General features: G+C 38.8%; 1 protein-coding gene across 1 annotated transcript in view; it reads right to left on the bottom strand.

Moving 5' to 3' along the window:
- LOC124127176 (scavenger receptor class F member 1-like) overlaps positions 1 to 14,337 on the bottom strand; it is a 408,153-nt gene that overhangs the window by 144,167 nt on the left and 249,649 nt on the right. The window lies entirely within an intron of this gene.

Raw genomic sequence — 14,337 nt, 5'->3', positions numbered from 1 at the left:
TGACGACTTTAGATGACATTATCCAGCGCCTGGAGAACTCACATGTGACACAATGTGATATCGACGCAGCCTCAGACAGTTTGATTAGCTTGGTTAAAGAAGAAATGAGATGTAAGCTGAAAAGTAGGTCCTATATGCTGAACTCCAAGACTTCTAATAAACGACGGAGGAGCAAGAAGCCATGGTGGTCCGATTCACTAACGACTTTTTGGAACGAGATGTGTGAAGCCGAAAAGAAATGGTGTAAATGCAGGACTAAGTCAGATAAACAATTTCTGAAACACTGCTTTGTGACTTTACGTAAGAAGTTTGATAAAAGTGTACAACAGGCTAAACGTGCATATGTGAAAGAGACCGTGAACAGTCTAGATGAATTATGTACGGCTCGTGATAGTGAGTTCTGGAGACAGATAGGACGTGTAGGTGTAGGGTCGGAGAGGCACAAGACAATACCGATGGCAGTAGTTATGGAGGATGGGAATGTGGGTGTGGGCAAGGACATAGTGTTGGAAAGGTGGAAAAATGTCTTTAGCGGTTTGCTAAATGGAGACAGTGACACGAAGTTAGCTTCTAGGAGAGACGGTGAGAGCGCCAATGACCATGTTCTTTTCAACGACAGCATAAGTCTATTTGAAGTAAAGACTGCTATCCATAAGGCTCATACAGGAAAAGCAACGGGTATTGACGAAATCCCCGCCGAGGTGCTGAAGTCTGATGCTATCGCTAAAACGCTCCACTATATTTTTAATAATTGTTTTAATACAGGAAAGATTCCTCAAATATGGTCGAAAGGCATAATTAGTCCCATTCCAAAGTGCTCAACCCTGGACCCTAGAGACCCCCTCTCATACAGGGGTATCACCCTGACCACGTCCATTTATAAACTGTATTGTAGTATCCTTAACAGAAGACTACAACTGTGGGCAGAAGCTAACGACGTACTCCATGATTCACAGAATGGATTCAGACAAAAAAGATCTACTATCGATCACGTCCAAACGCTAACAGCAATTATAGAAAACAGAAAAGTAAAAAAGAAATCTACATTTGTTGCATTCATAGATTTTAAGAAAGCTTACGACTGTGTTAATAGAAACATTTTATGGGATAAACTTTCTCACCATGGTATTGGAGGCAAAATGTTGCCTGCCTTGCAATCATTATACAAGGGTGTTAAATGCAGTGTTCGAGTGAATGGTTTCTTTACTTCCTGGTTCACGGTAAACCGTGGCTTAAAACAGGGGTGTTTGTTATCTCCCTTGCTTTTTAACTTGTTCATAAATGATTTATTATACACTCTCAACAGTCTTAATATTGGTGTTACTGTAGACAATTTTAATATTGCAGCATTAGCATATGCAGATGATTTAGCATTGCTAGCTGAGCATGAAGCTGATCTCAGTCTACTGTTAGATGTTTTACATACTTGGTGTTGCACAAATAAGATCGAGATCAATAAGGAAAAGTCTAAAATTGTCCATTTTAGAAATCCGTCTGTCATACAGACAAAGCATGTTTTTAATGTCGGAAATATGATTTTAGACATTGCTGCTAAATATAATTATCTTGGTCTACTGTTCACAGACCACTTAGATTTTACTGCAATGGCACGTGCAGCAGCGAAGTCTGCTAATAGGGCTTTGGGTCTGTTGATATCCAAAGTTAAGACAATAGGCGGTATGCATTTCCAAACCTATTCCAAATTGTACGATAGTATGGTGTGGTCTGTTCTTGACTACGGGGCGGCTATCTGGGGTAATTATGATGTGTCAGCAATAAATGCTGTACACCATAGAGCCATTAGATTTTATTTGGGACTCGGCAAATACGCCCCTAACGTCGCTATAAATGGGGACATGGGATGGATACCGCCTGTTGTCAGACAGTGGAAAAGTGTAGCAAGACAATGGTGTCGCCTTAAGAATATGCCTAGTAGGTTAAACAAACACGTGTTTAACTGGGCTGATAGATACGCTGTAAATGGTTGTAAAAATTGGAATGGTAGGGTAAGAAAGAAGTTTAATAATATGGATTTAGGACATATATTAAACGCTACAGGTTTTATTGATAAATTTTCTGTTTGTACACAGGTGGAACAATGGTGTAAAAATGAATATGTTACCCGTTGGAGCGATATCTTAAGAAAGGAAGAGGGGCGAAATGGGCTTAATAAATTGAGAATGTATCGATGTTACAAACAAGTATATGGGACAGAATACTATGTTTCAAATAAGATGCCCAGAAACTATAGATCGGCACTAGCCAAGTTTAGATGTGGTGTGGCTCCTATTCGAGTGGAAACCGGTCGATACGAAGGTGTACCTGTCAATAATAGAAGATGTTTTCACTGTAATGACAGCGTAGAAGACGAGGTCCATGTTTTGTTTCACTGCGCATTATATGATGATATCAGGGCAACTCTTTTTAATGAATGTATTGCTAAATCTTATAATGTTTTAGATATGCCTGATGTCGACAAACTTTGTTTTATTTTCAGTGACTCCAGTGTGTGTTTTATACTTGCCAAAGTCTGCTTTTTAATTCTTAATCGTAGAAAACATCTTTTATATGGATAACTTATTACTATATATCTTTATATCATTTATGTATAAATTCTGTGATAATTCGTCTCTCATAATTCTACTGAATGGTTCTGTACATTTTATCTATGTCAAGTTGTATAAAGCTGTTTTATGTATGTACAGGAGTGAGACGTTAATAAACTATTGTCTGTCTGTCTGTCTGTCTGTCCTTGCAGACTGGTAGCCCAGTCTCTTGTCACGCTCGGTTGCGTTAACGAGCAAATTGACTCACGGCAGCTAGAAAGCCCAAGCGGAAATCCAAAGGTCGTATTACCTGAAGAATCAACCTTCATTTGCGAAATATCTACTGCTCTCAAAATTAAAGTCAGAACTTTCTAACCAAGGATTACCAGTTGAAACTGGTCGATGGCTGAACATTCCCAGGGAAGACAGCCAGTGTCCACTCTGTGAATCTATCGCTGTGGGAGATGAATTGCATTATTTATTCCAATGTGAAGCTTTTCACCAACGGCGATATGAACTCTTAAATAAGCAATATCTTAAGTTTCCAAACATTTAAGAAAATTATGACCACTAACAGTGTAAGAAATCTAAAAGGCCTATCTAAATTCCTTAACAATGTGTACAATACAATTGGTAAATTGTATTAGTATCCACGTATCCTATTTTTATTATTTTTATTAAATTGTACATAATAAAAATTGTAGATAATTGTATGTCATGTTATTCTAAGAATAAATGAGTTTGAGTCCGACACCCGAGAAGAAGCCAGAGATTAGTGCCCCTTTTTGAATAGTTTACAATCATGTGTTTTAGGGTTAGCTGTGTTGGCTTAAACATATTTTTATTTCAAAAGAAATCTGGATCGGTAAACAAGCAAAACTTGCTTATGTAATACCTCTCCAGGTAACAACTTAACAACAGCTGGATATATATAAGAGAGTGATGAACATAAACATACAAAATGCACAAATGAAATACACGAAGCCAATACACTGAAGCAAGTGGTGTGAAATAAGGTAATGCAGTTTTCCTTTACTACATGCATAAAATTAAGCTACTCAAACCTTTTGCTTTTGACAATGATGTCGTGAACTGATTTAAGAAGAGTCATGTTTGTAGAACTGCTTAACTACTGCCACGTAATATCATTTTTAGACCATACCCATGTGTGTAGAAATACACAGTGTTTCTGATATTATCGTATTTTTTGACAGTTATAGAAAAAGTGAATTGCATCTTCAAGGTGATATCCACAAGTGCAGTCTGGTATGTCAGATACATGTCGTCTAAACTTATCAGCGTTTAAGTCACTGCATCCGAGCCTAAGGCGACAGTGGACAATTTGGCATGATCTATGAAAATATTTGAAGTCAAAATTATTAGTAATTGCATCAGAACGATTAATTAATGATTTGATTTCTTTTAATGAGCGAGCATTAGTTACTTCATCGGATAGAGGGTTCCGCAGGTTGATCATATCCAGAAGAAATTATTATTAAGCATAGGTCTGTGTTCTACATTTGATTGTTTGTATGTTGAATCTATTTCTAAGGTTATAGTTGCTGTTATCAGAGAATTGAATATACACTTTTCAAATATTTTGGCTGAGCAACTTGTGAGTGCTACAGGTCTATAATTTGAGCATTCATGTTCATCGCTGACACTGACACCGCATCAGCCCGGCAGTGGACTTGACACAGTTATTTGCGCACCGATTATATAACTCCTACAGACAGGGTGGGGTGGTTGTTTAAAGCGAAACGGACGACCCCGTCTGTAATCTAATAAATGCTGTGCGGCGCCTTTGATCTTGCCTCAAAACATACACCTTATAGTAGTAAACGACGATCAGGATGGCCTGGAAATAAACACAATTCTGTCTGCCCAGTGTATCCACAATTAACTAGAATGCTTCATATCCACAAATATATATATATAGAAAATAGATATTTGCCCACAGCAAATATTCATTTGCTTAATTGCATCAGTATGGTTTATCAGAACATGTACAATGCTTTCTTACGCTTGGTGAGGCAGACTGAAATTGAACATTAGGATAACGTCAGCAGGGATAAAAGAGGTCATACCAAAGAACTTTAATTACTAGTGGAAAAGTCAGACATTCCGATCAACCACTACAAGGCCCGGCCGGATCTCAAGGTTGACCAGATCAACACCCCAAAGGAACATCTCTACGCCAAACAAGGAGTCCCTTTCGTCATGGTGCACAAGAAGGGGGGACAGGACATCGAGTACGACATCACAAACTACACAGACTTGTACCACTTCTTCCAGAGTAGTGGCGTACCGACCTCAAACCACTTCGTCGCCAATACCGCCGCCCTCCTTGCCAAGAGTCTCTACCAGAATCCCAACCCCCAGGATGAGAAGCTGACCAAGAGACTACTAGAAGGATACCGCCGCTAGACTTCTAGCCACACATGCTCGCCAGCCGACGCCGTGCCTTCCCACGCCTGTCCTCGGTTCTTAAAAACATACATTGAGTTAGATAACAATGAACAACAAGTCAGTGTATTATCGGTTACCCTTTGAACAAAGTATGTTGTTTTTACATGTGTACTTCACGCCATGATATGAGTGTATTGCCTAGGTTTAGTAAACCTACCTTCACATGTAAACACTTACTTTTGACAGATCCACTGTGCAAGATAACAGTAATTAATCAATCAACGTATTTCCTGTTGATCCTTTGATGTCTGGGAATGATCAGTTGATTTACAAAACAAGTAAAGCAACTGACCATACATCTCTTGCTGGGCTGCCACGTGCATATCACATACTCACATTCCACCTCACTTCAAACCTGGATTTAGATTGAATAATTACCCCAGGTACAAGAAAGACCAAATTTGAACCTTTATAATCTGAGTGGTGCTACAACTAAGTATACATGTTATAAATTCAGTAACTGAGCAGCAAGTGAATTACGACAAATACACAAGTGTAGGGTTATACCAGAAAATGTGGATGACAACAAGGGATTAGTAATTGTATCATCCACGCAATCCGAAATCCGCAAATTCTTCACTCAGGGATACTTTTTTATTATTAAACTGTAACCATCAGGGGTATTTCCAAATAACGACATCCGATGAGCTTTCGCCGTTATTTGTCTGTTTGTTTAGGCTGAAGAAATTAATTACCATGCGCTCTTTGTTGAAATTTTCATAGATCACGGGTAACCAATCAGTTTTCAAAAATGCGTAAGCTTATTTAGCTGTCCTTGCAGACTGGTAGCCCAGTCTCTTGTCACGCTCGGTTGCGTTAACGAGCAAATTGACTCACGGCAGCTAGAAAGCCCAAGCGGAAATCCAAAGGTCGTATTACCTGAAGAATCAACCTTCATTTGCGAAATATCTACTGCTCTCAAAATTAAAGTCAGAACTTTCTAACCAAGGATTACCAGTTGAAACTGGTCGATGGCTGAACATTCCCAGGGAAGACAGCCAGTGTCCACTCTGTGAATCTATCGCTGTGGGAGATGAATTGCATTATTTATTCCAATGTGAAGCTTTTCACCAACGGCGATATGAACTCTTAAATAAGCAATATCTTAAGTTTCCAAACATTTAAGAAAATTATGACCACTAACAGTGTAAGAAATCTAAAAGGCCTATCTAAATTCCTTAACAATGTGTACAATACAATTGGTAAATTGTATTAGTATCCACGTATCCTATTTTTATTATTTTTATTAAATTGTACATAATAAAAATTGTAGATAATTGTATGTCATGTTATTCTAAGAATAAATGAGTTTGAGTCCGACACCCGAGAAGAAGCCAGAGATTAGTGCCCCTTTTTGAATAGTTTACAATCATGTGTTTTAGGGTTAACAGTGAGTGAGCATCGTTTCTATGTTTATACAAGAAAAGATGTTGTGCCAAAAACGCTCACAGTAGTTAGTGAGTAAACTCACGACCTGTCATGACCTGGTTGAGTGACTTCCTCCAATCAACGTGAAAGGATTACCCACAGAGAAAGAAAGGATTAAGGTCACCCATAAATCTTATCCTAACGTAGTACTCCAACTTCTAAATGCCTCACAAAGAAGGATTAAAATCCTAAATATATCCTATCTACGTGGAAAAGGTACTCACAACCTCTAATAATAAACTGTTACGTTTGGTATCCCCAGCAATACTCACTATGGTCATTGGGCAAATGTAAAAATCACAAACCTTAACGAGATTCTGTCTACATGGTCACACCCGGTGATTGTGAAGATCTCAAATTCTATCAACAGTCAGACAGCATGGCTGTTCATATTCATTTACAACATCCTCTTTTAATTAGTATAAAAGTGTCCCACACAAAACCTTCTTATATTTATTCCTTCAAAATACAAAACAGAAAGTGGGGTGTGGGGAAATGGGACATATTCCTACGTGAAATAATGAGACATTAGTAGTGGTGACGGCTATATCATAATTGTACTGTCTAAAGCATAAATTTGGCGAACGAAAAACGTTATATTTGCAATCAAATGGAATGACTCGTGTGGGCAAATGAATATGTTCGCAATCCACAAACAATCATTTTATTAATGGCGAACATTTACCAAACCCGCGACAATCGTGTCAACACGGGGGTTCCCCTAGCAATAAACTCGCATCTAAATTCACTACTGTTCTACTGTCGGCTAGCCACAATGGCTAGACGGGACCCTAGTGGAATGGTTCATGCCATAAAAGTCTAACAACCGAACACTAATTAAGACGGGCCGACCTTGTATTTACGGTCTGGTGAACACAGCTCAATGGCCGCTCATTAACTCAAATTTCACATCTCACTGTTTTGTTTTATCTCACTATTCATTTGATAATTTTGTCAACTTCAACTGGAACCCGGTCCCGTGTTACACGCGTGGGACACGCGTGTGCAACGGGTTGCACACGCGCTGCACACCCGTTGCACACCCGTGTGCAACCCGTTGCACACCCGTGTGTAACCCGTTGAGCACCCGTGTCACATGCGTGTTACACGCGTTCTCAACGCGTGTTAGGGGAATGAACTTTTAGGCAATAGTGTACCAATAGCCAAACGGTAAAACGTAGGTTAAAAATAATTGCTAAAGCTTGAGTATGATACACTGTTGAATACAGTAATAATGGAAAAGGCAAGTCTAACTAAAACATGCACCTGCAACCTTGATGTTTACGTGCAGTAATGCACAATAATTTGTTTTCATAATGATACAGTAAACTCATGCTCTTATGAGAGTCAGCTGAGAATCGGCAAAATCGGATTCTGCCCCTCGATTTTCTCGTTAGTCTGAGTATGTGTGTTTAACCGTTTGGGAATGGAACAGACTTAAAAACGATTTGTTGGATGTTTGAGACCTGAGAAAAACAGAGAACGGTTAATGTGACGCCGACAAGTAGCGAATTGTTCATGCACGCTGGAATGATTCACGAAAGTACTTACTGAGGTCGTGACATGGACACGGTGAAAATTGTCTGGGAATGGAACAGACTTAAAAACGATTTGTTGGATGTTTGAGACCTGAGAAAAACTGAGAACGGTTAATGTGACACCGACAATTAGCGAATTGTTCATGCACGCTGGAATGATTCACGAAAGTACTTACTGAGGTCGTGACATGGACACGGTGAAAATTGTATTGGCCTAGATAAACAGTATCAGTCAACAAAAGAATACATAAAATATCTGCACAAACACAGTCGGCCTGTTTGTCATGGAAAATTCCATTTTCTATTAATCTAGCATAGTGTTTTCTCTTATAATTGACCTAAACTTAGTCAAATTGCAAACGTAGTCATGCACTAATAGAACCACGCATGGATTAAATGTATGTTATAACAATGCGCTCTACATGACTTCTTATCTGGTTCGCACATTATATTATGCAGTAAGTAATTGAAATATATTAACATGACAACAAATACTGGACAAAGACAATACAAAGTGAAAGCGTCTAATACACATTTATTGAGAAAAGGCAATCGGAAAGATTAAAAAGTCACTGAATAGCTGAAATTCCGTCTACAGACCAATAGCCAAACGGTAAAACTTAGGTAAAAAAAATAACTGCTAAAGCTTGAGTATGATACACTGTTGAATACAGTAATAATGGGAAGGCAAGTCTAACTAAAACATGCACCTGCAACCTTGATGTTTACGTGCAGTAATGCACAATAATTTGTTTTCATAATGATACAGTAAACTCATGCTCTTATGAGCGTCAGCTGAGAATCGGCAAAATCGGATTCTGTCTCTCGATTTTCTCGTTAGTCTGAGTATATGTGTATAACCGTTTGGGAATGGAACAGACTTAAAAACGATTTGTTGGATGTTTGAGACCTGAGAAAAACTGAGAACGGTTAATGTGACACCGACAATTAGCGAATTGTTCATGCACGCTGGAATGATTCACGAAAGTACTTACTGAGGTCGTGACATGGACACGGTGAAAATTGTATTGGCCTAGATAAACAGTATCAGTCAACAAAAGAATACATAAAATATCTGCACAAACACAGTCGGCCTGTTTGTCATGGAAAATTCCATTTTCTATTAATCTAGCATAGTGTTTTCTCTTATAATTGACCTAAACTTAGTCAAATTGCAAACGTAGTCATGCACTAATAGAACCACGCATGGATTAAATGTATGTTATAACAATGCGCTCTACATGACTTCTTATCTGGTTCGCACATTATATTATGCAGTAAGTAATTGAAATATATTAACATGACAACAAATACTGGACAAAGACAATACAAAGTGAAAGCGTCTAATACACATTTATTGAGAAAAGGCAATCGGAAAGATTAAAAAGTCACTGAATAGCTGAAATTCCGTCTACAGACCAATAGCCAAACGGTAAAACTTAGGTAAAAAAAATAACTGCTAAAGCTTGAGTATGATACACTGTTGAATACAGTAATAATGGGAAGGCAAGTCTAACTAAAACATGCACCTGCAACCTTGATGTTTACGTGCAGTAATGCACAATAATTTGTTTTCATAATGATACAGTAAACTCATGCTCTTATGAGCGTCAGCTGAGAATCGGCAAAATCGGATTCTGTCTCTCGATTTTCTCGTTAGTCTGAGTATATGTGTATAACCGTTTGGGAATGGAACAGACTTAAAAACGATTTGTTGGATGTTTGAGACCTGAGAAAAACTGAGAACGGTTAATGTGACACCGACAATTAGCGAATTGTTCATGCACGCTGGAATGATTCACGAAAGTACTTACTGAGGTCGTGACATGGACACGGTGAAAATTGTATTGGCCTAGATAAACAGTATCAGTCAACAAAAGAATACATAAAATATCTGCACAAACACAGTCGGCCTGTTTGTCATGGAAAATTCCATTTTCTATTAATCTAGCATAGTGTTTTCTCTTATAATTGACCTAAACTTAGTCAAATTGCAAACGTAGTCATGCACTAATAGAACCACGCATGGATTAACTGTATGTTATAACAATGCGCTCTACATGACTTCTTATCTGGTTCGCACATTATATTATGCAGTAAGTAATTGAAATATATTAACATGACAACAAATACTGGACAAAGACAATACAAAGTGAAAGCGTCTAATACACATTTATTGAGAAAAGGCAATCGGAATGATTAAAAAGTCACTGAATAGCTGAAATTCCGTCTACAGACCAATAGCCAAACGGTAAAACTTAGGTAAAAAAAATAACTGCTAAAGCTTGAGTATGATACACTGTTGAATACAGTAATAATGGGAAGGCAAGTCTAACTAAAACATGCACCTGCAACCTTGATGTTTACGTGCAGTAATGCACAATAATTTGTTTTCATAATGATACAGTAAACTCATGCTCTTATGAGCGTCAGCTGAGAATCGGCAAAATCGGATTCTGTCTCTCGATTTTCTCGTTAGTCTGAGTATATGTGTATAACCGTTTGGGAATGGAACAGACTTAAAAACGATTTGTTGGATGTTTGAGACCTGAGAAAAACTGAGAACGGTTAATGTGACACCGACAATTAGCGAATTGTTCATGCACGCTGGAATGCTTCACGAAAGTACTTACTGATGTCGTGACATGGACACGGTGAAAATTGTATTGGCCTAAATAAACAGTAACAGTCAACAAAAGAATACATAAAATATCTGCACAAACACAGTCGGCCTGTTTGTCATGGAAACTTCCATTTTCTATTAATATAGCAGAGTGTTTACTCTTATAATTGACATGAACTTAGTCAAATTGCAAACGTAGTCATGCACTAATAGAACCACGCATGGATTAACTGTATGTTATAACAATGCGCTCTACATGACTTCTTATCTGGTTCATACATTATTTTATGCAGTAAGCAATTGAAATATATTAACATGACAACAAATACGGGACAAAGGACAATACAAAGTGAAAGCGTCTAATACACATTTATTGAGAAAAAGCAATCAGAAAAAATAAAAAGGCACTGTATAGCTGAAATTCCGTCTACATACCAATAGCCAAATGGTAAAACTTAGGTTAAAAATAATTGCTAAAGCTTGAGTATGATACTCTGTTGAATAGAGTAATAATGGAAAAGGCAAGCCTAACAAAAACACGCACCTTCAACCTTGACGTTTACGTGCAGTAATGAACAATAATTTCTTTTCATATTGATACAGTAAACTCATGCTCATGTGAGCGTCAGCTGAGAATCGGCAAAATCGGATTCTGCCTCTCGATTTTCTCGTTAGTCTGAGTATGTGTGTATAACTGTTTGGGCATGGAACAGACTTAAAACGATTTGTTGGATGTTTGAGACCTGAGAAAAACAGAACAGTTAATGTGACACCGACAAGTAGCGAATTGTTCATGTACGATGTAATGATTCACGAAAGTATTTACTGAGGTTGTGACATTGACACGGTGAAAATTGTATTGGCCTAGATAAACAGTATCAGTCAAAAAAAGGATAAAAAAATATCTGCACAAACACAGTCGGCCTGTTTATCATGGAGAATTCCATTTTCTATTAGTCTAGCAAAGTGTTTACTCTTATAATTGACATGAACTTTGCAAATTGCAAACGTAGTAATGCCTAAACGCCTACATGTTCGTCTACAATGTTGAAACCCACCAGGCTGAAAATAGTATTTAGAAAAAAACTCAATTAGTTTTGGCAGTTAGATAATTAATTTCTAGTTCGTGTTAATTAAGCTACCTCAAATATACTAATTACGATGTGAAGAGGCAGAGACGACATTGTTGTAAAGTAGATGCAGAAACCTAATAAATGTTGATAAATGTGACCAAGTGCCTATGCTGTTATGTCGTCATCGCAGGGATCATTTGGCATGGTGTTTGGCGAAGCGTGGCTGGAACCTGAGGACATGCATATGCTGGATTATTCACTTGTAGGATGAGATCTGGTTCTTGTTGGTGTCACACACCGGCTAATTCGGGTCTGGCGGCATAGAAACACGACACACACACACATGAGCGTATGTCACACAGTCCCCTTTGGTTGAGGATCAGTCATGATGGCGGGTTGCCTGTCCCATGGCTGCAAACTGGAGATAGCTACTGTGCATATCTTTTACCCGATGGTCGTACCACACTGTGATGACCACCTTCTGGATATAAACCAGACCCTTCTACATAGACGACAACTCGAGACCACACAATTCCCGACCGTTTCCTCCAGCAGAATGCCATCAGAACAATCATATGGCCCGCCTAAATCATTGGATTCCTAAATGTCACGGTTGTTGCTTTTGTCATCGTGTCATAGATTTAGGACCAGTGCGCATATTTTCAAATCTCATGGCAAAAATATCAGAGGGCCCTTAACATTTCTCCAGGTGTATAGATAAAAGCTCCCACAGCCAACAACAGATACAGGACAAGACAACAGAGCTGGAAACCACCTCTTCACAGGTTGGTCTCAAGATCCCTGAGGGCAAGACCAAGATCCCTCAAGATCAACACGAAAAGCGAGGACCCACTCACACTCCATGGAAGCGAGCTGGAAGAAGTGGAGGCCTTTACATTTCTGGGCAGCATCATTGACAAGCAAGGAGGCACAGACGCAGACGTCAGAGCAAGAATCGACAAGGCAAGGACAGCATACTTGCAGCTGAAGAACATATGGAGCTCCAAGGTGGTATCGACTCCCACGAAGATCAGGCTGTTCAACTCCAAAGCCAAGTCAGTGCTACTGTATGGAGCAGAGACATGGAGGACAACAAAGACAACCAGTAGGAAAGTGCAGACTTTCATCAACAACTGCCTGAGAAGAATCCTCCAACCCCCAGGGAAAACGAAAAAGAGGACGGCCAAGAAACACCTGGTGACAGGACCTCGAGGCAGACAGCAAGAAGATGGGACACACCTGGAAACAACTAGAGAGGGAAGCCCAGGACCGAGGACTCTGGTGGACTGTTTTCGGCGGCCTATGCTTCGAGAGGAGCGATGGGCATAACTGACTGATAGATATCAGCAAAACAAACTCATACATATACTACTCAAATGTAGTTACAACGCTTGTAGATGATCTCGTGGATAAGTACGGTAATACTATGTCCTTTCGCAATTCAGAAGTTAATATGAATGCAAATATCTTTGAACCTGAAAGCTTAATAACATACAAATTCTTCAGGATACGGGAATACAGCTCGCTATGAAATGTGAGACGCCTCTTCTACGAGAATGGATTTTGAATGAATTATGATATACTTCACCTTAAAAAGGTGTATGCATATGTTGGCCACTTTTAAAACATGAAGTTAGTTGATTTGTCTGCTGGTGGTCATTTTGTCCCCAGGACTTATCACTATCTTTGCAGCATTTCACTGACAAATGTTGCTCCCGTCCACTACGCAGCCGACGCGACTGCTGCAAGGTATGATTTATATATGTTTTTTGTCACAGTGGAGTGAGTGAGTGAGTATGGTTTTACGCTGCTTTTAGCAATATTCCAGCAACATCACGGCGGGGGACACCAGAAAAGGGCTTCACATTTTCACAGTGGAATCAACAGTAAGTGCAAGTTATTTTTTAGGAACTAAGACATTATATATATTTGGAAATTGATGTTTCAGCCGTGATAAGGGGAACCATGTTCTAAGGCAGACGAAAACGTTGGCAATAACGACCTCAAGCAGTAGCCAGGAAACTCTGATGCCTTTGTTTCGCCGCCAAACTGATGACCCGTAACACTGCTCACGTGCAGAAACATGAACCAAAACAAACCTTTAATTGTAGATATTTTTCAAATGATCAATGAGGCACATTATTTAACACGTGTTTGTTAGCATTATCAAAATAATAGTCTCAGATACCGAAAATTAGTGTCTAAAAAGAAGTTTCTTTTGAAACTCTATTGTCTGTTGTCAAATTCCGACCGACCGTTCGGTGAACCAGTCAACCTGACTGATCATGTGACGTAATACATTAAGGAGCACATTCCAGGAAAACTTGCAATGTTTGTGAGAGATAAGAATACATTTTTCAACGGTAGAATTTAAGAATCGTGTGTTTTGGGATGGTAAATATCCCGTAATAGGAATAAACACTATGTATTTAGTTCAACAAGGCTCGCGAGGTACAATGATCATTCCTCATACAGAACACACGAACAAAACACACGAGCGTGATAACCTGTATGTACCACAACCTTTTATGGTAATGATACACGAGGACACATAAACAACTACTAACCACAATCTTACAGAACGATAATACAAAACAGATCAGATTTTCATATATCATTGTAACCTTAATTATTGGTTACACAATATAAGGGATTGGCGG

The sequence above is a fragment of the Haliotis rufescens genome, unplaced genomic scaffold (genome assembly GCF_023055435.1).
Source record: "Haliotis rufescens isolate VD_foot unplaced genomic scaffold, xgHalRufe1.0.p SCAF_2, whole genome shotgun sequence".
NCBI lineage: Eukaryota > Metazoa > Mollusca > Gastropoda > Lepetellida > Haliotidae > Haliotis > Haliotis rufescens.
This window is presented reverse-complemented; position numbering and strand designations above follow the sequence as displayed.